Genomic DNA, 25,299 nt, shown 5'->3' with positions numbered 1-25,299 from the left:
TCATCTATGAAGTACGAGGGTTGAATCAACATGTATATAACAGAATTATTAGGTTTAAAAGGCAATGCATTAGAGCATAATACTTAGTACATATTAAGCACTTGTTAGTAATACACAAAAGCTTTCTTTTTTTTTTTTTTTTTTTTTTTTTTTTTTTTTTTAATTTTTTTTTTATTGGTGTTCAATTTACTAACATACAGAATAACACCCAGTGCCCGTCACCCATTCACTCCCACCCCCCGCCCTCCTCCCCTTCTACCACCCCTAGTTCGTTTCCCAGAGTTAGCAGTCTTTATGTTCTGTCTCCCTTTCTGATATTTCCCACCCATTTCTTCTCCCTTCCCTTATTTTCCCTTTCACTATTATTTATATTCCCCAAATGAATGAGAACATATAATGTTTGTCCTTCTCCGACTGACTTACTTCACTCAGCATAATACCCTCCAGTTCCATCCACGTTGAAGCAAATGGTGGGTATTTGTCATTTCTAATAGCTGAGTAATATTCCATTGTATACATAAACCACATCTTCTTTATCCATTCATCTTTCGTTGGACACCGAGGCTCCTTCCACAGTTTGGCTATCGTGGCCATTGCTGCCATAAACATCGGGGTGCAGGTGTCCCAGCGTTTCATTGCATTTGTATCTTTGGGGTAAATCCCCAACAGTGCAATTGCTGGGTCATAGGGCAGGTATATTTTTAACTGTTTGAGGAACCTCCACACAGTTTTCCACAGTGGCTGCACCAGTTCACATTCCCACCAACAGTGTAAGAGGGTTCCCTTTTCTCCACATCCTCTCCAACATTTGTTGTTTCCTGCCTTGTTAATTTTTCCCATTCTCACTGGTGTGAGGTGGTATCTCATTGTGGTTTTGATTTGTATTTCCCTGATGGCAAGTGATGCAGAGCATTTTCTCATGTGCATGTTGGCCATGTCTATGTCTTCTTCTGTGAGATTTCTGTTCATGTCTTTTGCCCATTTCATGATTGGATTGTTTGTTTCTTTGGTGTTGAGTTTAATAAGTTCTTTATAGATCTTGGAAACTAGCCCTTTATCTGATATGTCATTTGCAAATATCTTCTCCCATTCTGTAGGTTGTCTTTGAGTTTTGTTGACTGTATCCTTTGCTGTGCAAAAGCTTCTTATCTTGATGAAGTCCCAATAGTTCATTTTTGCTTTTGTTTCTTTTGCCTTCGTGGATGTATCTTGCAAGAAGTTACTATGGCCGAGTTCAAAAAGGGTGTTGCCTGTGTTCTTCTCTAGGATTTTGATGGAATCTTGTCTCACATTTAGATCTTTCATCCATTTTGAGTTTATCTTTGTGTATGGTGAAAGAGAGTGGTCTAGTTTCATTCTTCTGCATGTGGATGTCCAATTTTCCCAGCACCATTTATTGAAGAGACTGTCTTTCTTCCAATGGATAGTCTTTCCTCCTTTATCGAATATTAGTTGCCCATAAAGTTCAGGGTCCACTTCTGGATTCTCTATTCTGTTCCACTGATCTATGTGTCTGTTTTTGTGCCAGTACCACACTGTCTTGATGACCACAGCTTTGTAGTACAACCTGAAATCTGGCATTGTGATGCCCCCAGATATGGTTTTCTTTTTTAAAATTCCCCTGGCTATTCGGGGTCTTTTCTGATTCCACACAAATCTTAAAATAATTTGTTCTAACTCTCTGAAGAAAGTCCATGGTATTTTGATAGGGATTGCATTAAACGTGTATATTGCCCTGGGTAACATTGACATTTTCACAATATTAATTCTGCCAATCCATGAGCATGGAATATTTTTCCATCTCTTTGTGTCTTCCTCAATTTCTTTCAGAAGTGTTCTATAGTTTTGAGGGTATAGATCCTTTACATCTTTGGTGAGGTTTATTCCTAGGTATCTTATGCTTTTGGGTGCAATTGTAAATGGGATTGACTCCTTAATTTCTCTTTCTTCAGTCTCATTGTTAGTGTATAGAAATGCCACTGACTTCTGGGCATTGATTTTGTATCCTGCCACGCTACCGAATTGCTGTATGAGTTCTAGCAATCTTGGGGTGGAGACTTTTGGGTTTTCTATGTAGAGTATCATGTCATCGGCGAAGAGGGAGAGTTTGACTTCTTCTTTGCCAATTTGAATGCCTTTAATGTCTTTTTGTTGTCTGATTGCTGAGGCTAGGACTTCCAGTACTATGTTGAATAGCAGTGGTGAGAGTGGACATCCCTGTCTTGTTCCTGATCTTAGGGGAAAGGCTCCCAGTGCTTCCCCATTGAGAATGATATTTGCTGTGGGCTTTTCATAGATGGCTTTTAAGATGTCGAGGAATGTTCCCTCTATCCCTACACTCTGAAGAGTTTTGATCAGGAATGGATGCTGTATTTTGTCAAATGCTTTCTCTGCATCCAATGAGAGGATCATATGGTTCTTGGTTTTTCTCTTGCTGATATGATGAATCACATTGATTGTTTTACGGGTGTTGAACCAGCCTTGTGTCCCGGGGATAAATCCTACTTGGTCATGGTGAATAATTTTCTTAATGTACTGTTGGATCCTATTGGCCAGTATCTTGTTGAGAATTTTTGCATCCATGTTCATCAGGGATATTGGTCTGTAATTCTCCTTTTTGGCGGGGTCTTTGTCTGGCTTTGGAATTAAGGTGATGCTGGCTTCATAGAACGAATTTGGAAGTACTCCATCTCTTTCTATCTTTCCAAACAGCTTTAGGAGAATAGGTATGATTTCTTCTTTAAACGTTTGATAAAATTCCCCTGGGAAGCCATCTGGCCCTGGACTCTTGTGTCTTGGGAGGTTTTTGATGACTGCTTCAATTTCCTCCCTGGTTATTGGCCTGTTCAGGTTTTCTATTTCTTCCTGTTCCAGTTTTGGTAGTTTGTGGCTTTCCAGGAATGCGTCCATTTCTTCTAGATTGCCTAATTTATTGGCGTATAGCTGTTCATAATAGGTTTTTAAAATCGTTTGTATTTCCTTGGTGTTGGTAGTGATCTCTCCTTTCTCATTCATGATTTTATTAATTTGAGTCTTCTCTCTCTTCTTTTTAATAAGGCTGGCTAATGGTTTATCTATCTTATTAATTCTTTCAAAGAACCAACTCCTGGTTCTGTTGATCTGTTCCACAGTTCTTCTGGTCTCGATTTCGTTGAGTTCTGCTCGAATCTTTATTAGCTCCCTTCTTCTCTTGGGTGTAGGATCTATTTGCTGTTTTTTCTCTAGCTCCTTTATGTGTAAGGTTAGCTTTTGTATTTGAGTTCTTTCCAGTTTTTGAATGGATGCTTGTATTGCGATGTATTTCCCCCTTAGGACTGCTTTTGCTGCATCCCAAAGATTTTGAACGGTTGTATCTTCATTCTCATTAGTTTCCATGAATCTTTTTAATTCTTCCTTAATTTCCTGGTTGACCCTTTTATCTTTTAGCAGGATGGTCCTTAACCTCCATGTGTTTGAGGTCCTTCCAAACTTCTTGTTGTGATTTAGTTCTAATTTCAAGGCATTATGGTCCGAGAATATGCAGGGGACAATCCCAATCTTTTGGTATCGGTTCAGACCCGATTTGTGACCCAATATGTGGTCTATTCTGGAGAAAGTTCCATGTGCGCTTGAGAAGAATGTGTATTCAGTTGAGTTTGGATGTAAAGTTCTGTAGATATCTGTGAAATCCATCTGGTCCAGTGTATCATTTAAAGCTCTCGTTTCTTTGGAGATGTTGTGCTTAGAAGACCTATCGAGTATAGAAAGAGCTAGATTGAAGTCACCAAGTATAAGTGTATTATTATCTAAGTATTTCTTCACTTTGGTTAATAATTGATTTATATATTTGGCAGCTCCCACATTTGGAGCATATATATTGAGGATTGTTAAGTCCTCTTGTTGAATAGATCCTTTAAGTATGATATAGTGTCCCTCTTCATCTCTCACTACAGTCTTTGGGGTAAATTTTAGTTTATCTGATATAAGGATGGCTACCCCTGCTTTCTTTTGAGGACCATTCGAATGGTAAATGGTTCTCCAACCTTTTATTTTCAGGCTGTAGGTGTCCTTCTGTCTAAAATGAGTCTCTTGTAGACAGCAAATAGATGGGTCCTGCTTTTTTATCCAGTCTGAAACCCTGCGCCTTTTGATGGGGTCATTAAGCCCGTTCACATTCAGAGTTACTATTGAGAGATATGAGTTTAGTGTCATCATGATATCTATTCAGTCTTTGTTTTTGTGGACTGTTCCACTGAACTTCTTCTTAAAGGGGAATTTTAAGAGGCCCCCTTAAAATTTCTTGCAGAGCTGGTTTGGAGGTCACATATTCTTTTAGTTGCTGCCTGTCTTGGAAGCTCTTTATCTCTCCTTCCATTTTGAATGAGAGCCTTGCTGGATAAAGTATTCTTGGTTGCATGTTCTTTTCATTTAGGACCCTGAATATATCCTGCCAGCCCTTTCTGGCCTGCCAGGTCTCTGTGGAGAGGTCTGCTGTTACCCTAATACTCCTCCCCATAAAAGTCAGGGATTTCTTGTCTCTTGCTGCTTTAAGGATCTTCTCCTTATCTTTGGAATTTGCAAGCTTCACAATTAAATGTCGAGGTGTTGAACGGTTTTTATTGATTTTAGGGGGGGATCTCTCTATTTCCTGGATCTGAATGCCTGTTTCCCTTCCCAGATTAGGAAAGTTTTCAGCTAGAATTTGTTCAAATACATATTCTGGCCCTCTGTCCCTTTCGGCGCCCTCGGGAACCCCAATTAAACGTAGGTTTTTCTTCCTCAGGCTGTCGTTTATTTCCCTTAATCTATCTTCATGGTCTTTTAATTGTTTGTCTCTTTTTTCCTCAGTTTCCCTCTTTGCTGTCAACTTGTCTTCTAGGTCACTCACTCGTTCTTCCACCTCGTTAACCCTCGTCGTTAGGACTTCTAGTTTGGATTGCATCTCATTCAATTGGTTTTTAATTTCTGCCTGATTAGCTCTAAATTCTGCAGTCATGAAGTCTCTTGAGTCCTTTATACTTTTTTCTAGAGCCACCAGTAGCTGTATAATAGTGCTTCTGAATTGGCTTTCTGACATTGAATTGTAATCCAGATTTTGTAACTCTGTGGGAGAGAGGACTGTTTCTGATTCTTTCTTTTGAGGTGAGGTTTTCCTTCTAGTCATTTTGCTCAGTGCAGAGTGGCCAAAAGCAAGTTGTATTGGGAAAAAGAGAAAAAGAGAGGAGAGAAAGAAGGAAAGAAAAGAGAAAGAGAAAAAAAAAGGGAAGAAAAAGAAAAAAAAAAACGAAAAAAAAAAAAAGAAGAAGAAAAAGAGAAAGAAAAAGAAAGGAGAAAAAAAGGGGGTGGGGGAAGGAAACAAATCAAAAAGCAAAACAAAACAAAAACAAAAACAAAAACAAACAAACAAAAAAAGAACCACCGGGGAGTATCTTCTGATTCTGTGTACTTTAAGTCCCTTGGCTTCTCCTGGAACTTGTCAGTCTAGCTGGTGTTCTGGGGGAGGGGCCTGCTGTGCTGATTTTCAGGTGTTAGCAGTTGGGGGAGCTGCTGTGCCCCTGCCTGGTGCAGGGCTCGGTGGGGGTTGTTTACCCCGTGAGGCCGCAGGAGGAACAGCCCCAGTGGCGGGGCAGCTCTGGGAACCTGGATTCAGCTCCGGCAGGAACTCCGAGCTCTCCGTCTGCAGGGCCTGGAGGCTCCGGGCGGGGCCGCTGATCTGCTCAGCTGGGGCAGGAGCGTCCTCGCTGTCCTGGGCCCTCCCGGCCTCTGCCTGTCCCGGGGGAGGCCGGATCCTGGGCTGTGTCCCGGCGCCCTGTGCTCCGGAGCCTGCGCTGGTGGATTCGCGCTCCCGGGCCGCGCAGCCCCCTCCGCGGAGCTGCCGCCCGAGCCCCCCGAGCTGCTCCTGGAACCGCGCAGCCCCCTCCGCACGGAGCCTCTTCTTCTGCCCGAGCCCCTCCCAGCTGCTCCCGGGGCCGCGCAGACCCCTCCGCGGAGCCGCCGCCCGAGCCCCTTCAGCTGCTCCGGGTCCCGCCGGGTCCCGCCGTGCGCGCTGCAGCCCTTAGGGAGCTCGGCGCACTCTCCTGGGCGCGCAGTTGCTGTTACTGTCCCGGGGAGCCCGAGGGCATCCCCGCCCCCCTGGGTCCTGCTCCAACTCCCCGCGAGCCCCTTTCCGCCCGGGAAGGTCGGTGCAGCTCCTGCGTCTCCGGGACGGGGCTCTCCTGTCCTGGGGACACTCGCCCCGGCCTCAGCCCGGCTCCTCGCGGGGCCCCTCCCCCTCGGAGGCCTTTGTTTCTTTATTTCTTTTTCCCCGTCTTCCTACCTTGATAGAAGCGCGAACTCTTCTCACTGTTGCATTCCAGCTGGTCTCTCTTTAAATCTCAGGCCGAATTCATAGATTTTCAGGATAATTTGAAGGTTTTCTAGGTAGTTTGGTGGAGACAGGTGATTTGGAGACCCTACTCTTCCGCCATCTTGCTCCTCCCCCAAAAGCTTTCTTTGTAATTCAAATAGAAGTACTTTTTAGTTTTCTTTAGTTTTAATACCAGGAAACTGCAGATGTCTCTCTTCTATTATGTGTAAATCAAACTGTACCAATAGGGAGATATATGGATAGATGTTTTTGCACAACACAGACTTCAGTTACTACAAGTTATTGATGGCCTGGATGACAATATGTATTCTGATGAAATAGTGATAATCCCCTTGATCATCTCTCAAAAGAGAATGCCTCCCAGCCCCAGTATCTGAATTTGGTCTAACCTGTGGGAGACAGAGATACTCTTAAAATCTCTCTGAGATTGAAAGATCTTTTATGACACCATTTCTAGGTGGTCATTCGAGTAGGCTGGGGAAGAGAAACACCCACTCCCAGTAGTCAGGAATGTGGTTTAATACTTGGCATTACCGATGTACTGATTCAGCCCAAGTGGCAGACAAGGAGTCCTGGATGGCCATCTGTTGCGATTATACTGACAGCTGCAACCTCTTCACTGAATAAGAACACCTGTAATGTCAATCCTAAGTGGACCAGCTGCATCAGGTTCCCACTGCAGCATTTTCTGAGGGGATTGGTGTTTATCCAGGTTTCTCAAAGGCGATTTTTACTTCCCTTGGGCACAAGTAAAGAAAGGCCTTTTACCATTCAAGCACCAAGGTGCATGCTATACTTTTGTGGTTTTCTCTAAAACTGAGTTGGGTATCTCACAACTAAAGTTCTGTCATCTGAGCTAAACACTGTTTTAGGGAAAGCTTTTTTCCCTCAGCATTTAAGCAAAGGCAAGCATTAGGTTCACATGTTAGATCTAAGAATACTACCCTAACATCATTAAAGCAACTACACATAGAATCTATTCCAGATCCCTATTGTTTTATCATTACATGAGTATGCCAAAGCCTCAGCAGCTTTCCCTTATAATGTAGGTTACATATAATATAGATATATACCATTTCTAATATATTTGTGTAGTTTCATTTAAGGTATATTACAACCGAATAGGGATAATTCTTTACATATATTTTCTGTCTATATGCATGTGAAGTATTTGTAGGGGGCACCTGATACTTCTCAATACTTATTTCTTTAGGTACCTACATAAATATTGTGCAAAAACACATATATAGTGATTATAAGATGCTCTTTAACTGCTTCACAAATATTGATTTTTAGAATTCTCCTGGAAGCCCTACTATATTCCTACTGCTACTGTAACAAATTATCATTAACTCAATGACTTAAAAAAACAAATTTATCATCATTCTGGAAGTCAGGATTCTAAAATGGATCTCACTGGGCTAATGTTAATTTAGCAACAAGACTTTCTTCTATAGGCTTGAGAAAAGAATCCATTTCCTTAGCTTTTCTTGCTTAGAAAGGCCATCCACATTCTTGGTTCATGGCTCAATTCCACCATCTGCAAAGCCATCAGTGGCCAGTCATGCCTTTATCATGCTACATTATCCTTGTGCTCTGCTTTCATCGCATTACCTAACTCTGAATTCCTGCCTATTTCATTTTTAAGGAGTATTTCTCCATCTCAGGACTGCTAATCACATCTGCAAAATCTTGTTTGGAGGTCCATGGACATCTTTAAGGGGCCATGATTTTGCAACACGTCCATAATCAACCTCATTGTACAAATGAAGAAACAAATTCAGAAGTTGAGGAATTTTTTTTTTTTTAAGTTGAGGAATTTGTCCAAGGTCACACAGTTAATTAGTGGCAGAGTTTGGATTTGAAATAGGTAAGCTGGCTTCAGAGTCTCAGCCTCTAACAACTACAGTTTAATATCTGTAGACTGAAAGACCAAAGAATGAAAGAAGAAATGGACCAGAGATTTTTTTTTTTTTTGGTCTCTATAATCACATACAATGCCAGCTGGCATTTAATGAATTCAACTATTACTATCAGTTAAATAATTACAGGGGAAAAAAAGACCATAGAAAAGAGAACTTAAAGACAAAAGAAACAATACCCCAAAATAATAACTACGGGCCAGAGATTGATCATGTTTGGTATACCAACTGCCAGAGGAAGGCTGAAAGATACTAAGACACAAATAAGAATCACAGTAAAAGATAGACTGTGTATTAAAATAACAGACAACTTTTAAAAAGCAGAAGAAAGTGAGTAGGCTCTGAAGGAGAGATCAAAGGTGCCTAATAGAGTGGAAACCATAAAATTAGTATTTGATTGGGTAATCCAGGAATGCATATAAAATGAAAATTTCTTATCCCATCATATCCAATGACAAACCGCACAAAATAACCAAGGTCATTCAATGTATAAAATATTTTGGTTTGTGTTATAACATGTTGGAACTCCAGGTTGAACTCTAGTATGGGATCCTTAACCAATTTAGAGATTTTGAACTGAAACCAGGATATTGAGAAAAAATAGAACACACTCAATAACATTAGTAACTTTTTACATAAAGGTAAAGACATGGTGTATGTATCCAAATAGGACAGCATTCTGGGCATGACTAAGTAGATGTGTATCATGTTCTCCAATTATCTACTCCTTTTCAGAAACAAACAAAAAAACTTGGTCTTCTACCAATTATAATTCCATTTATTCACTATTTAGGAACTCTTTTACAGTAAGCATTGTGTTAAAAGGCATAAAGAATGTCATATTCCCAGCCATCTATGCATGTGTTTAAGATGTGAGAGGACCATTTTAAATACAAACATTTATAACATTGATTTATCTTATTTCCAAAGAAATATATATTCACTCTAGACAGCTTAGAAAATATAATTATTTTAGCAATCAACTAAACATCCTAATAAATGCTAGTGTTATCAGTTGTTTCAATAGACTTTTTTACTCATTAAAACATCTGCACCTTAAGAAAAATCATAAGTTTCTAAAGTTGAATCAACTTTTAAAAACTTTAACCATGTGTTTTGAACAAAATGCTTATGCACATTTCCCCCTATCATTAAATACCATCTTGTCTAATGGCTACATACTATTCTGTTGTAAATGCACACCATAATGCATTTAGCTAAGCCAATTTTATTTGTGATTTGATTAATTTAGTCATGGAACTATATATTTCTCTAAAATGTTTGCTCCACTATCCCTGCGGTAACACAGCTCCATAATGTCTATCACTACTTTCCATCCAACTGTATTGTAGCACTTCCAGTGTCTTGAAATTTTGTTACAATGGATAATACCTTTTCATTAAATATAGAACTCGGGAAAAGTTTTTAAGGTCCTTTAGACCTAGAAATATAATCAATATAATCACTTTAGAAAAGGTTGCTAAGACATGATTTTTTGTTTCTCATTGCATTTACATGATTTCTCTAAGATTACAGACTATGCATTATTCTACAACATCTTTCCTTGCACCACCACTGCAGTTACCTCAAACTAGTGAAAACTATCATGAAAACAAATATGCCTTGTAATCAACAAAAAGGTAACTTCCCATGAAAGTGCTTTTGGAGAACTGAACAGTAGAATTATTCTCAGCAGTAGTCAGAAGTGAAATACATCATGTGATAAAAGCTTTACATCATTAAATATTGATACTGTTTTCACGATTTAATGTTGGATGGTATGGGACAATGAAAATCCAGAAAAGAGAATCAACAAGTGAAAATCTTCTTTTCAAGTGAATTCCTTGTTAACTGGTTGTCTTATAACCACGAAGCAGTTTGGACCCACAAGCAAACATTGCCATGCCCCTAATGTCTCATTCACATGGTAGAAATAATCTTCACACACAAAAAAATGTGTGGATTTAAGTTTGTGTGGTGAAACCTACTTGGTACATACTAGATTCATCATTTTTTCCCTTAAAAATATGCATTTGACATATTTTTTTAAATTAACATTAAATTTTCAGAAAAATCACACAGGAGCCAGAGGTACTCAAATTTAAGACTGGATTCAACAATACAAAGAATATGATTAAGATTAGTCTGTTTTTTACAGATAATTTATCTACATAAGAGATCTTAAAATAAGTCTTCTAAAATCTCTTGTGGAAAAATACTTAAACTCCTAAAATTCATACTTCAAATATCAAAATACTTCATGGTAAGATACTTCGAAGTAAAATTAAGGCACATAACAATACCAATGAACTGTGGCTTTAAAATATTCCTGATTCAATTAATTACTAATGAATTACTAGTGAATGTAGATGACATTTCACTAGTAAAGAGTGAGGATGAGGCATACTGGCTGTCATTTTCAGCTACTTCTACTAGCTCTTCATATAAGGACAATTTTAGTTTAAGCCCAGGCTGTGAATTTGTTTTGTGTGAATGGATAGATGTTTCTCTAGAGTCTCTGTTTTCTAATAAATGCATACTTCAAAAAGGACAAGAAAAGAATTGGTCCCTACTATATGAGAGTCTTAGCGTTTGCAATTTTTTTTCCATTCCAAGAATTCCTGAGGAGATTCTCAATTCCCCCAAAAACCCACCTCTTCCCCAAGAGCAGTGCTTAAACCTTTAGTTAATTATTCCCTGGAGGTGACAATAGTCTCATTTCACTCAAGCCAGAACTCCATGCTCAAAGATATCAGCCTCTGAGTTCTTTTTGAAAACAATAGGTTTGGACAGCATAAATGGAGGCCATTATTTAGATTGACCTCAGTCACTGGAAGACCTACATATGGGTGTGGATTTGACACTTCCACAGTGATAGGTTATAATGGACTTTAAAATCAGGACCTGGACAGAACTAGGGCTACTTATATGCCATTAAATTAAATTAAGCACATTTCCTAGTACAGAAAAAAATTTCATCATTATTTGTTAATACTGCAGCCACAAGAAAAAAAATACTCTGAATATCCTGATTTGGCTTTCCTTCTAGGATCTGGCTGGCATAGAATGACATGACTAATGAAGTAATTCCAAGAGACCATATAAAATCACTCTGCCAGCACAGCCACCTTTATTGCTTTCACTAATATTCAGGCTATTGTGAATAACTTATATTTTTGGTACCTCTAACATGACAGATGTTGCACTAACTACTTAACATGCATTGCTTCTGATATATCTTGCAACATCAATGAGAATTTTAAGTATATTCAAAACAATGCTTAGAGGGGTGGTTGGCTTAGACTCTGCCTGTTTCCAAGGCTTGCCACTTCACTAGGATGCACTATTTCTGTTCATTTTTACAAAACATGTATTGTGTTCAATAAGGTACTGTGACTGTCACCTGTTTATAATAATAAATAATCTGGCTTTGGGAAGCTGGCTGGATCCCCAAATCAGGGCTTCACCTCCAACCATACTCTTCCCCCCATGCATCACTTACATAGAGTAACTTCAGAGTCCAGCCTGGCATGCCACTTTGCAAAACCTCTTCAAGTAGCCTTAGTTACATCCAAATTTTCTCAACTTCATTAGTACCTTGTCAAATCTTTCATTATAATTGTACAATTTCACATTGTAATCATTTACACCCCTATCTTTATATTAAAATGCAAGGGACTTGAAGATACGATCCATGCTTGTAATCCCAGTTCTTAATACATTGACTGGGAAAGAATAGATATTAAATAAATAATTGTTGAATGGATTACTCTGTCTCAAGAAAGATGATTTGCTGTGGAGGGATGAAAGCTGCCCCCTGGCAGGTCTGGTCTAGAAAGGATGTCTGATACTGTGAATTGTTGCTTGGAGCAGTCTTACTGCTGTGTAATTGTTTCAGCATTTCCCACTTAATCAATATTGTCTTATACGTATATTACCACATTCAATCTAGCCATCCCACAATTTACTTCCTCTGATAGAACTCTTTTGAAATACCACATCTACAATTTGGTGTGGATTACAAAGATGGGATTTGATCCTTGTAGATCAGGGTCTATGATGGTCAGAATTAGTTGGTAAGAGTCCAAGAGAACAAAAAATGATCAATTATCTAAAGGTTTTATGGCTTATTTAAATGCAGTGCTGGGGTGCACGTGTGTGTGTGTGAGAAAGAGAGAAAGAGCAAGAGAGAGAGAGAGAAAGAGAGACAGAGACAAAGACAGAAAGCTCAAGAGTGAGCTCGGGGGCAGGGGGCAGTGCATACAGCAACAGTAAAGCAGTTAAGGGTTTTGAAGATGAGTGATGGAACTGGCCACAAATAGCCCTGAGAAATGAGAAGTCTTATAATGGTGGGAAGACACAAAAAAAGTTAAGGTCTCTGGTAAAGAACAGTATCAGGAAAAGATGTGTAATCAAATTTTAAAGTTAAGGCTGAACTGAGCTTATGGAGTGATTAGCAGATATGAGAGACATATATTCAAAGATGTTTATCTGAATGAAACAATGACCTCACCATTCCTATATGAGGAATTACATCGAGATTTGTAAGATTCTTCTATTTTTAAGGCATCTATATGTTCTCAGTATAGCTAGATGTCCTCAACTGAAAAGAATATAGCCATGTATTTTTAGTTGTATTAAGTAGTGTTTAGGGATTTGGGAAGGCAGAGAAATAGAAAAATCAAGCCAGCTAGGTTATATACAATCATGTCACCTCAACAGCTTTACTAGTACCTCTACTTTTATTGATTTTATCTATTAGATTTCTTGGTAAGCCTTTGGGGAATAAGTATTGTTGCCAAAATGAACGAACACACAGAAAATAAGATCTAAAAGATGAATCTATCCATGTTCAAACAGAAAAAGTATGGGGGAACGACTGGGCATTTAAAACAGAGAGAGTAGGTATTATGCCAGTGATGGAAGAGCCTGAGAAATCAAAGCAAGCTCTGGAAAGCAATCAAGAGAATAGCACTATAGTAAGCCTCTACCACCATGCCAGGGCTGCAAGGATGAAAGGCAGACATAGGCTACAAGAACCTAGAACAGGGTCACCCAATCTCTCCTGTCCATTTTGTGGCTTCACTTTCTCTGCAAGTCACATTTTCAGACTTACCTTCTTTGAAAGATCTTTATAGCTCTGTAAAACATTCTCATGAAGATGCCAATAAATTCAGATAATTTCCAAAACAAGTAGGTAAGCTTATCACTGTGACAGAGTGAGACATCCTGATAATTAAGGCTTGGGTAAAATGTCAGGTACTCACAAGCCTAGAGTTAGATTATGTTAAAGACAGATATGGAATAAATTTTAAAAATCACTAAATCTGAGATCATCATGTTTTAGGGGTGGAAGTGCAGTAGATGTTCTTCAGAAGAAAGGATTTATTGCCACCAGAAATATTCACATTCACTGCACAAAGCTTAGCTTACCTGAGAGTTTATTCTGTTCATAACATAACTAACTACACTTATTCAAAAAGCATATTGGAAAACAAATGAAATACCGAAATACAGATTAGCTTGGACTTCCCACATATGTAATGTTTGTGAAAAACATCATAAATCTTTGCTATTTAAGTATTAGTAAAGCTTTGTGACATTTGTGCATGGCATGACACATACTTATAAATGGAGACCACAGTTGAAATTTGACTTTCTAGAGAGACACAGGAGCATCTCCAAGTCTTTTTCCAGCAATATATGCATAAGCCAATGTTTTCGTTGCATGATAAAGCATCCTTAATGTGGAAGGAGGACTTAATGTGGAAGGAGGACATGAGAAACAGACTCCCTGGCGTATCACTGGATTCAGCAAGCAGCAGCACCAACTGCCAATTCAGAAAAGGGGAAGGAAGATCAAAAAGTTGGAAGTAGGAGAGTCGTCCGTCATGTCAGCAGCTATTCTGAAGACGCCACTGTGATGGCCTTGGTATAGGACAAAGAAAAAGAGTTTCCCTGGGTGCACCAGTGAACACTGGGGTTTCACCCACTTGGGCAGTTATATTTGTGTGAGAGATGTTTACAATTCAGGCAATACGTACTGTAAAGTATCAGCTGAATTAAAAGCTTGACCTCTGAAAAATATACCCTGTATCCAATGTTATGAGATTATGGCTTATTTTCTTACATTGTAGAGTTTATATTCAACAGTATTAGGATGAAAAACTGAAAAGCAGCTTCAAAAAGTGATTAGAAATCAGCACTACATTACAAGAAAGTGAGCATAAAATTTGCTAACAGCTTTTCATCACGTACATCACACATAAATACCACAATAATAATACATATGACAGAGTATCTGCTTAGTTATCACAATATTGCAATTCTTAGAAGTTTTTTATTCTAAATTTCATTTCAGAGTAACATAAAAATACAGCAGTAAAATTAAATAGCAATGGAAAATAACAAGAGAAGGGAAAGGCATTAGTTATAGGAGTAGGAAAGAATATTTTTAAGCGAGATTGGATTTGCAATACATAATAGGTCAATGAAGCAAATAGAGAAGTCGTATTAAAAGGCAAGATTTCAATATTGCAGGTGGGTGCAATAGGTGGACAGAATGAAATCTACAGCTAAAGGGGAGATAGGAAGAGGCGGTAATTGTATTTGAAAGTATAGGGTGATGTGTTTACTATGATTTTAAAAAAAAAAAAAATCTCCAAAAACGAAATCATCATCATTACCTACAGTGTAAAAATGTTTTCAAATTAACATCTTTCTATATTGTCTAAACTACTTCCTGAAGACGTTTAACCTAGAATCGTGTTGCAGAAAAATTGATCTGACTTTGCCACCAGTCATCAGCTTTGAACTTTGACAGTATACTATTCTGACTCTACATCTAAACATCGAGAGACCAAATTCTTAATACTTATTTGAATTGATATTATTTGTGGAAATGGAGTTATTTCAGAGAAGGAGAATTTCTTTCACACTTTGGAAAGTAGGCAGCTGATACCAAATCAAAGAGACACTGGTAAATTAAAATCCTCTTTCATAAAATGTGATGCCTGGCTTGGGAAATAAAATATAGAGATAATAGTATACCACTTTGAATCATATTTGAGTTTGCTTTCTGTACTTACCTCATAATTAATACCCTTTAGAAGTAACACCGATGTTTAAGACAAAGGTCCAAACATAAGGAACAACGACACTATCTCAGTTTGCTTCAAGATGTGGGCTTATTTTATCCTTGTCCATTATTCAAATCAGTATTTGTCCATCTCAGTAATTCTCTACATGCCAGAATCCTAATTTTTGACCTAATGATATAATAGTATTTGCCAATTTTTGTCATCTAAATGTTCACTTCCTATGTCAGGCAGAAATCACCAGTCTCTTCTTTGAGGAAAAAACAAAAAACAAAAACATCACCCAAGTTAGAAAATAGCCACATATATATATATTTTTTTGCTTGTGTTTATCTTTGCACCACTACTTTTACAAATGAAGTGCTTAGCCTCCTTGATTAAATGTTTAGACTTCACATTTAATCCCTCAAAATAACTTTCGGCCAGATATTTATCACTGCAAAAATATGTAAAAGAAATATAGAATATAAAATATACAAAAGTACAAAATATATAAAAGATATAAAACGTATTATTGGTGTAGATTTACTGTGGAGAAAATTTTGGTAGAACACAGAAAAAGTCTAATATTTACTAGAAAAGTCAAATGCAACAAGGTTAAGTTGTTACTGAATTAGATTTATGTTTCGCTGATGTGGGATTTTGAGAAGTTCCATACAAATAACTTTTCTGATGGTCCACATCTGATATTTTAGGGAATAATGAAACTAGTTCTTAAATAAAAGAAGGGGCTGCTAAATAGTGTGTGAGAAATGACTTTTGTAGCTTAAGTACATTTTCCTTAACAAATATATGGGTAGCACTAACTTGGATTTGGTAGAAAAATTTCAAACCTGAATTAAAAAAAAAAATAAAAGAAGTGGAGAAGTATTTGTAACTAAGGTAATTTACTATTTTGAAATAGCAAGTGTTACTGTCCATTTTCCATGGAGCTAACCAATTTAAATATATCTCCCTGTATATGCATACATCTAATTCTCATAGTTTTTAATTACTAGGTTCTTAATCTTTAGTGGTCTCTGAAAGGCAGGTAATGACCTTATCTAAGTCAGAAGAATGGAACAGAACTAAGCAGTCATTTTAAGAATTGTTTAGTGAGGGCAGCCCGGGTGGCTCAGCGGTTTGGCGCCGCCTTCAGCCCAGGGCGTGATCCTGAAGACTAGGGATCGAGTCCCACATCGGGCTCCCTTGCATGGACCCTGCTTCTCCCTCTGCCTGTGTCTCTGCCTCTCTCTCTGCATCTCTCTGTGTCTCTCATGGATAAATAAATAAATAATGTCTTTAAAAAATAAAGAATTGTTTGGTGAACTGATAAAATAATTACAATAAATATGTTAATTTCATATGGAAATATTTGTCATGCTAGGTGAACGCTTTTTAAAGTTATGGGTTTTAGTTTATTCAACATCTATGTTATTTCCAGGCATTGCTTTAGATGCTAAAAATAGAGTAAATACAATTAGTTAAGTATTTGCTATCATGGGGTTAATTGGGTGAGTGATTCAGAAAATAGAGAAAATACATAGTGACATATTATTTGAAAAAACAATTTTGATAATTGAATTTGAGATTGAGTGCCAGAGTGCTAGATTGGCTATTTAGGTGAACAATAGAGGACCTGAGAGAGTTAGCCATGCTTGGCACCAGGAAGAAAACATTTTGAATAATACCTGATCCATGGCCCTGTAATTCTCATGGTCTCAGAGAAAAAACAGGCACGTATTCAGTTTGTTATCCAAGATAGATGTGGTTAAATGACATGGAAAGGTAAACTAGCCTCAGAATAAAGAGTTCAGGTAAAATAATCTTAAGGACTAGAGGATTTTTATGGAGAGTATGGCACTGGAGAAATATATGGTGGAACATGTGGATGTAATCAGGGGAATTTTAGGTGGAAAAAGCATACGAACAGCGATATGGATACAGAAAATAAAATCTAAAGCGCCACCAGTAGTAGCAAGCCTGTATTGTTGAATATTGATTTTTTAGAAGTGACCAACTTGAAGCAAAGCCAATTCTAGCTTAGAATTTGAGTCAAAATTAAATGTGACAAACAAGGAAATGAGATTTCTCATGTAGTCTCTAAATGAATAAAAATACATTCTCTAATCATGCACTTGTTCTTCTTTCCCCTAGATAGTGTAGTCATGATAAGAAAAGATGTCACATGAGGTAAAAAAAAATGATAAGGAGATATTTTTGTGGTAAAACAGTTACAGAAATAACACAACTATTAGTAAAGCTATATCCTTAAGGTTTGCTTTGATGGTAAAAAGTATAATTGTTAAGGGAATAGTACTCGAAATCATGTGTACGTACTTCTAAATAAAAATGAATGTATCTACCTATACTCATGCCTTCTAAAGATGATGGTCAAGACAAGTGGCAGGAGTCATAGGACTCATTAAGCTGTACCCAGAGTTTAGAGTTTGGTTTTGATAAAGCTATCCTAATTTCAGGATTCCTCTCCTATGCATGTGCAGACATCCATCTGAACCCATCAGCATTGACCTATGGGAATTGGAGGAAGGGAAACTACTGCAGATGGATGATCATTCTACACTCTGTGCCATGAGTAACAAAGTCTCTAGTCTCTGACCCAGGAATCTTTTATCTTTTGCTGATATACATGAACCTGCGGCAGGCTAATTTGTCAGCTTGCAAGTAAGGTAAAATATCAGCCTCTTGACATGCATTAAAAGGCTAAGTGAATTGGTTCAAAAGAGTTACCGGATATATCACTCCATACCCACTGATCTGAGTCTCTGGGAGTAAAACCTGGAGATTTGAATTATTGTCAACCTCCCCAAGTAATTCCTCTAACATACTCTTTCAGAACTACAATTTTAGTACATTATTCATTCTGTCAACTATTCAAAGAAGTCAAATGTCTTTTTATATCTCAAGTGTAGAAAATCAGTGGATGCTGACTGCAAAGAGGTTGGCATATTACAGACAACAGCACTGCAAGTGATGTCTTCTCTGTTCCAGAATTTAAAAATTAAGTTAGATTTCTCTCAACTAAGGATTTTCTCTTAGCCTCTTGTCTGCAGGACCCTTCTTCTGGTTTATATAGGTAGAGTTCCTAGATGAATGTTGAAAATGCTCACTTGACAGTTCCTAGATATGACAAGCTGATTGCTCTCATTTACTTTGATTCAATGGCCAGATGATCTCAATTTGATAGACTCAATTTTTTTCTGATTTAATTCACTGTTCTTTTTGCCTTCTTTCTCTCTCCATTATTTCCTTTCACATACTCCCGTTTTTTCTGAGGTTCAATCACCATTATCTTCTTTTATTTCCTCTTAAAGACTTTCTGCTTTGTCACAATTCAGTACTTCACACATCTGTTTTTCTGCATTATGCATATTTTGCTCGTTTACAGAAAATGGACAACATACCTATATTCAAGTCAATATATAACTTGTTCATCAAAAGCAGGAGTAAGAATTCCCCTTATCTATCAAACTTATCTGGAGAAGGTACAATTGATGTTGTAAAATCATGTGCAAAGTTATTTTTTCCACGGAAGACCTAGGAGGTGAATACTGGCTATCGCCTTAATAGAAAACCAATCCACTCATTGCCTTAGCTATTCAAATTGCTTAATTCCAGCAACCTGGGCTGTTACCCCCGACCCTGTTCACCTATAGTTCTTTTTGGCTTCAATAACTTCAAAATTAATAGACTGTTAATAAATACACTCACAATCCACAGTGGATAAAAAGGGATAATTTAAACATGTTATTTTGGAGAACACATTTTATCTAATACAGTGTGGTAAAGCAGCACTAATGCCATGTCTCAGTGGTTCTTGCCAGTTAAGTTGATAATGAGGGTCACAGTGGTCAATTTTGATATATAAGGAATTTTAAAACCATGGAAGGCATTATCTGCTATGAGCGATCTTCACAAAAACAGTATCTATGAATCAAAGTGGGGAAAAAATCCTGGAATAAATATAAAATGCGTTTAAGACGATTGTTTCTGTATAGGCTCAATTACGTATTTCTTTTTTTACCACCTACCAAGTTCTGAAGTTGAAGGCCTGATTTTTTTTTTCAAGTTAATGCCTCATGTTGAATGAGGGTGTATCTGTAAGAGAGAAAAATAACCACATTTTTGTTATCCTTATCTTCCAAAGATTAGTATACCTTTTTTAATCATTCATGAACCATTCAGTATTTATTCTTTTGACAGAGGAAACAGTATCATTTGAATTTAAAATCAACTTGTTGGAAATAAATTATCTTTGGTCATCTTTGCATTATCTAGAAAGGTGAAAGGATAAAGAACAGTTATCAATTTGGGATCTCATCATATTTATAGTATTTTTAGTTTAGTATAGTCTTTTTTTTTAAAAAAGATTTTATTTCTTTATCCATGAGAGACACCCAGAAAGAGAGGCAGAGACATAGGCAGAGGGAGAAGCAGGCTCCATGCAGAAAACCCGATGTGGGACTGGATTATAGGACCGGATCCCAGGACTCTGGGATCACGCCTGAGCCAAAGGCGATGCTCAACCACTTAGCTACCCAGGCGTCCCAGTTTGGTATAGTCTGCAAACAATGCCACAGACCATGTGATATTTGTAATTCAGGCTGGAGTTCTTATGATAGATTAATTATATACTCTCAACTAGGAAAGAGAAGAAATGGAGTCAGTCTTACCCTAAAGATTTTAGTAAGTTGTGTTTTGTTATTATTGCTGTGTAGTTGATGTCATTTTGTTTTATACGGAAGCGGCACCAAAAATACAAATTTATTTCCTTCATCACTATGCAGGAAATATTTTCCGTTTACTTTAGATGATTTTAACATAGGTCTATCATGTTTTCTAAAAAAGCAATGGTTAAAATATGCTCCAATTTTGGTTCAATAGCTCTCTTTCATGATTTAATTAACCCAAAATATCTCATTATGCTTTTGTAAATAAGATCCTGTAAAAACTAGAATGCATTTGAACTGATACCCAGATATTAAAACATTGTTAAATCTTGGGTTTTAATCTATCAGCATTTAGATGATGAGTCAACTGATTTTCACATTTAATAACTTAATTGTGTTAAGAAAAATCAATTTAGGTAATGTGAGATAATTATTTTTAAGAGGCATTCGTTAAAAATACATACCCTATATTAATATACATTTATTCAGTCTGACTTAATTTTATGAAGTCTGCTAATATTTGTGGAATATACTAAATTGAGTTAAGAATCTGTGTTGTGGGTAGCCCTGGTGGCCCAGCAGTTTAGCACCGCCTTCAGCCTGCCCAGGGTGTGATCCTAGGGACCCCGATGGAGTCCCACCTCAGGCTGCCTGCATGGAGCCTGCTTCTCCCTCTGCCTATGTCTTAAAAAAAAAAAAAAAAAAAAGAGTCTGTGTTGTGATGTCAGAGGTTGTTTGCAACAGTCACTCTACTTAATAGTTAGGAAGCCTCACACATGTCACTTCAGCCGAGTTTCAATTCTCTTATCTGTAGAGATTGTGTAAAGGGAAAGTGTTTACCTCCAAAGATTGTTTTAAGAATGGTGCCTGTGATCAGTGGAGGAGGCAAGGGGGTTGACCATAGTGCCTACCATTTGATTATTAACTATTATCAAGAGTTATTTTTAGGGATCCCTGGGTGGCGCAGCGGTTTGGCGCCTGCCTTTGACCCAGGGCGCGATCCTGGAGACCCGGGATCGAATCCCACATCGGGCTCCCGGTGCATGGAGCCTGCTTCTCCCTCTGCCTGTGTCTCTGCGCCTCTCTCTCTCTCTCTCTCTGTGACTATCATAAATAAATAAAAATTAAAAAAAAAAAAAAGAGTTATTTTTAACCTCTTTTTAAGAGGTAGGAGTTTTGTGTTCAGGGACTTTTTTTTTTTTTAAGATTTTATTTATTTATTTATTCATGAGAGACACAGGGACAGAGGAAGAGACACAGGCAGAGAGGGAGAAGCAGGCTCCCTGTGGGGAATCCAATGCCCACTGGATCCTACCTAGGACGCGGGAATCACGCCCTGAGCTGAAGACAGACGCTCAACCACTGAGCCACCCAGGCGTCCCAGGGACAGGTTTTAAATGTGTTTTAACCATGGAACTATGAGGTTTAATATACTGCATTTTTGGTTTAATAAATGGGATTGAAGATTCTTAATATTTCATTGAAATTGAAATCACAAATAGAACTTAAATTTGCAAGATTACGATTTGGTAGCTTGTGAAGATTTTTTCTTAACATGACATTTTATTTGACTTTAGTCTGGCTGAGTTTTAAAATTAAAAAAAAAAATCTATAACATTTTGAAAAATCTACACCACCTAAGCTGAATTAGTATTCCATTCTTTGCTTCCATTAGGCATTCTGCACATCTTTATCACATGCTTTAGCACAAGTTTTATCCCTTTTTAAGTACTGCTTTTAGTTTATAAGTTTTATCACATTGTGAGTAATCTAAGGGACAAGATCTTATTTGTATTAGCTCATATTTAACCCTACCTTCTCTATCAATCAGTTTTGTAGTATAAACTATATGGTTTGTAATCATGACATTAGAAATTGAAAATTTACAATTATCATTTTACTGCTTTATTCCTAAGGTCATCATTAATATTATTAGCCAAACAGTTTAAGGCATATGGCAGGTTTGTACTTGTTCTGTCTGGTGACTGAATTGACCCTTTTAGTTTTAATAAAATGACATGATATATGTCTATGCTGAGCATTTAATTGTTAATTAAGGACCTTCCAGAGTTCTCACTTCTTTGTCATAGCAGTCAACAACATTGTATAGCATACTATTCTGTCTGCTTGAGACACTAAGGACTGAAATGAAAAGAGCTCCTGCTGACACTGTGACCATGGAATGTTAGAGAGAAAAACATTTTTGTATTGAGGTGATATTTTTAGATTTTTTCCCTGACTTTTAGACTATCCTATGCTCTGATACAATGCTCTACCATGTTAGATGGAATAAAAAGAATCAATAGGACTTATTTTTTTTTCCTGAAAAATATGATACGGAGGGCAAATATGGGTTTAGGAAAAAGGCTACATGAAGAGAATCTTTGTACTTAAATCTCTGTTCTAAGGTGGCCACGTATTTACTTCATTCAGGGAAGCAAGGAGACCGTAGTCTTTCTTAGGATGGGACTTTGAATAACAGCCCAAGCAGATAAAAATACAAATATGTGTTACCAAATTAGGTATTTTCTAAAATAAGTATATAGAGATACGTTACAAATTCAACTATATGGGCCTATTAGAAAGTAATCTATAAAATAAAAATGGATGTGTTAAGGTAATGATGCTAAGAGAGATTTATCAATTGTCATGATCTTGGGTGTTTTCCTTTCTTAAATAATTAAAATAAAAACAAATTTCAGAGTCCTCTTATCTGATCCCCTGTTTATAAAGGATCTTTCAGATCTTAGAAACCTTAATAGTATACATTCAATCCTTAGAAAGACTGACCCTAAGATGGACAAGACCTTATTCTTTAACATTAAGTTTTAGATACAATAAAAAGAACTTATTAGAACGCATATAAATCCATATTTGTTCTAAGGAAATGAATTAACATCCATGTATCTCATATTCAACAGGAAGAAATTAGCAGAAACACCTGCCAGACAGCATTTTATCTATTTTATACTCATTAGTTTAAGGATATTTTATACCATAATTATGCTTCTTAGGCATTTTCAGTTCAATTATTGCATTTGGGCTTAAGATATAAAGTTACATAAAAGAGAAGCAGAGTTGGAAATCATGTATGGTAATAGTTTCATGTAATGTGGGAAAACCTTTAATTAAAGAGAAATGAATTAAATGTGTTCAAGCAACTATATACTTTTAGCTTATAAATCTACTAAAAAAGTGTACAAGCAATATTCCTAGTTTTCTATTATTGTACTCCAAATCTATGGCCTAAAACAATAGCAATCACTTATTTTGTTCATGATTCTGTGGGTTGATTGGGCTCAGGTAGGCATTTGTCCCTCTGGATAGCTCACACAATTGCAATCTGAAGGTGGCTGGAGTTGGGGACATCTTGAAAACTTTTCCACTCACATTTCTGGCACCTGACTCGGGGAGATCAAATGGCTAGGAGTACTGCTAGGGATTCCTAGCATTCTGTCTCTGTTTGGTCTTACTCTCTGGTCTCTCCATGCAGCTTCAGGGTAGCTGAACTTCCTACATGGCAGTGAGGCTCCCAGAACAAGTGTCCTAAGAGAGATCCACAGAAACCTCCTACCTGAACATACCTAACCTTCTCTTGGAAGTCACCCAGCATTGCTTCCACTATATTCTATTTGCTGACACTGTCAAAAGGCTCAGTTTTTCAAGGGTAAGGGATACTGTTTTTGTCTTTTGAAGGAAAGGCGTCAAAGAATTTGCAGACATGTTTTTAAACTACTTCTGTGATATAAATCAGCATTATAGAATTAGACAGCCTATACAATGAAAATGTGAGTTTGTGGAAATCCACAATCCATACTTTAGGAATTGTCTCATCTGAATCATTTCACTAAACAGCATTGTTCAATTTACTGAAGCAGGATTTTCCCAGTGAGATCAAGAATGGTTGAACTCCTCAGCATGCAGCAATTTTACTGAGCAAGCAACTTTGTATCACCTGATGCTTCTTCTGCTTCCTCAGCAGCTGAGGCATCAATTGTCTTGAATTTCACTTCCATCCAAAGCAATAATGTGTTATTGATGGTGAGACATGCATGCTTGGCATTTAGAAGTCCTGCAAGGTAGCTGTTTTGTTTCTTCCAAACATTAAACTGATTACACAAGATTAAATATAATATTTATTTGAGTCCAAATAACACAGGACTTGGCAGACTGTACAATTAGGGTTTTGAAACAAGTGATTAAAAGAATGATATCCTTTGTCTAATGGCAACATGATTTACAACGTGGATTTTTTATAATTCCACCAACATCTGAGCAAAGCAACTATTGATTTTTTTAAAGTTGGCTGCCATTTAAATGGGGCAATTAGTTAAAGACTAAGAATAAGCAAAATCTTGCAATGCTACTGCTGTTGGTGCCCTGTGACTAATTTGAATCTTTAAGAAGACATGGATTCTAGGTCTCTAGGGAAAAAGCTCAGAGATAATTTTTCAGGGCTGGTGTGCCTGAAGTTACAGGAGAAAACAAGCTCCCTCCAGATCTGCCTTTTAAGGCTAATAACATTCTAATTATAGAGAGTATGGTTGCACTACCAGCTGAAAGCATTTTGTGGATTTAAAAAGCAAATTGAAGTGAAGAAACACAGCTAATGTAACTGTAGCATCTGTGGTTTTCATAGGTTTACTTAGCCAAAACCAATATATATGTCAAGGTGACCCAAACTCTGAGGAGGTTATGTTATCTCAGGTATGTTAATATATTATTTCACAAATGACTATAAAACATTTATTCATGTCCTTGATGATATAAAAAACTCCAAATCACTTTAAGGAATTTTAGAAATACTTCACAATGAAGTTCTCCCTCCCATCAAACATATATTTTTAAAGATTTGATGAAGAGTCTGCTCACATGGGAGCAGAGGGAAGGGGAGGGGCAGAGGAAGAAGCCGACTACCCGCAGGGTAGGGAGCTGGATGTGGGGCTTGATTCCAGGACCCTGGAAGGCAGATGTTTAACCAACTGGGCCTCTCAGGCGCTTCCCAATAAACCTGAATTTTTACAGTATTGTATACTTTTCTACATTTGTTGCATTTGACAAGTTGAGGAAATTACTTAACTAGCATATTCATTTCTTGAGCTATGAAATGGAATTTTCACAACTAGAATACTTGTTACACTTAAGACTTCTGCATTTTGAACCTTACTGGGCATTTTAGAACTAGCATTTGACCTTCTAACCTTTGTTTAACTCCTAATCTGTATGAAAGGGTAGTTACAAAATTCATGATTGGCTTAAATTTT

The 25,299-nt window shown here is 37.3% G+C and overlaps 1 long non-coding RNA gene across 2 annotated transcripts in view; it reads right to left on the bottom strand.

Moving 5' to 3' along the window:
- The window catches only part of LOC112657786 (uncharacterized), a 151,514-nt gene that overhangs the window by 17,720 nt on the left and 108,495 nt on the right, over positions 1 to 25,299 (bottom strand). For both annotated transcript variants that reach the window (XR_007412286.1, XR_007412287.1), the window contains one exon: positions 19,397 to 19,463. This is a non-coding gene — a long non-coding RNA (uncharacterized LOC112657786). The remainder of the gene's footprint in view (positions 1 to 19,396; positions 19,464 to 25,299) is intronic.

Source organism: Canis lupus, chromosome 8 (genome assembly GCF_003254725.2).
Source record: "Canis lupus dingo isolate Sandy chromosome 8, ASM325472v2, whole genome shotgun sequence".
Lineage (NCBI taxonomy): Eukaryota > Metazoa > Chordata > Mammalia > Carnivora > Canidae > Canis > Canis lupus.
Note: the sequence above shows the minus strand (reverse complement) of the source record. Positions and strands in the feature narration are given on the sequence as shown.